The sequence below is a fragment of the Gastrolobium bilobum genome, unplaced genomic scaffold (assembly GCF_033153095.1).
Source record: "Gastrolobium bilobum isolate Gb01-03AN ecotype WA unplaced genomic scaffold, APGP_CSIRO_Gbil_v1 utg116875, whole genome shotgun sequence".
Lineage (NCBI taxonomy): Eukaryota > Viridiplantae > Streptophyta > Magnoliopsida > Fabales > Fabaceae > Gastrolobium > Gastrolobium bilobum.
This window is the reverse complement of record NW_026897781.1, coordinates 2,837-4,104: the sequence shown is the minus strand read 5'-3', so window position 1 is coordinate 4,104 and position 1,268 is coordinate 2,837. Positions and strand designations below refer to the sequence as shown.

The 1,268-nt window shown below is 40.8% G+C and overlaps 1 non-coding gene across 1 annotated transcript; it reads right to left on the bottom strand.

Moving 5' to 3' along the window:
- Positions 1-931: 931 nt before the first annotated feature.
- On the bottom strand, positions 932-1,038 carry LOC133310273 (small nucleolar RNA R71). Its single transcript, XR_009751438.1, has one exon. It is a non-coding gene; the product is annotated as a small nucleolar RNA R71 (small nucleolar RNA).
- Positions 1,039-1,268: the final 230 nt, after the last annotated feature.

Genomic DNA, 1,268 nt, shown 5'->3' with positions numbered 1-1,268 from the left:
AACTCTCTTCGTCTAAATTCTCTCAAACCAAACCTTTGATTGTCCAACTAAGACGCGATTAGCGAACTAGTGCTGGAAATTCTGATCCTCGTGGGAACGATCTCGTACTCCAGTACACTTTATTACTTTCACGATCGGTGCACTTGTCGTGTCGCTATCAAGTTTTTGGCGCCGTTGCCGGGGATCGAATTCTTCAACATTAGAAGTAACTAATTAACTTTTAGATTAGACGTTTTAATTTTCTGCACTTTATACATTCTTCAAAAATAGTTTTCTACATTAAAATTCTGCATCAATTTTCTGCATATTTATTTTTCTGCATTCTTTGTTTGTTTATTTTTTGCGTTTTTTCTGTTTTGTCTTTTTTCTATTTTCCTGCACATCTTTTCAATCTTAGTTTATGCGAGGTACTCTTAACCCGCGAATCTTGCAGTTTGATCTTGAGATAGAAAAGACAGAAAGGAAACTTAGGAAAGACGCAAAAGCAAAGAAAGCGAAGGAAACAAAGGCATCAGCTTCGATGGAACCTAAGGAGGAACCTATGGCAGAAAATAATCAACTCGCTCCAAAGACGTTGGGGGATTACATGACCCCAGCTCGAGTCCCACAGACGGCAAGCATTGTTAGACCAAACATAGAGGCTAACAACTTTGAACTAAAGTCGGCACTGCTGCAACTGATTCAAAAAGAACAGTTTGCTGGAGGAAGCACAAAGAACCCCCATAGTCATCTCGATAACTTCTTATTTTACTGTGATACATTAAAAGTAAATGGAGTTCCTCGTGATGCTATCTTGCTCAGGCTATTTCCATGCTCACTGAAGGATGAAGCAAGAGATTGCCTGCAGTCTCTACTAGAAGGAAGCATAACCAATTGGGATGACTTAGCAAGAAAATTCTTGGCTAGATTTTTCTCAGCTTTAAAAATGGCAAGACTCAAGGCGGAGATCACAGATTTTGAACAAAAAGAAAGCGAATCTTTGTACGAGGCTTGGGAACGATTCAAGGGATCACTCAGGAAGTGTCCTCCACATGGAATTGAAGCATGGGAGAAGGCAAGAATCTTTTTCCAAGGGATGACATCCAGTACAAGAACACTAGTGAATGCTGCTGCAGGAGGATCCCTGAAAACAAAAACTCCAGAGGAAGTGCTGGAATTACTGGAATCTCTAGCTTCTCAGGAATTTGACAATGCCCCTGCCCCAGTTGCACAAAGGAGAGCAGGAATTATGAAGCTTGACGGCTATGATGCACTCTTAGCCCAAAATG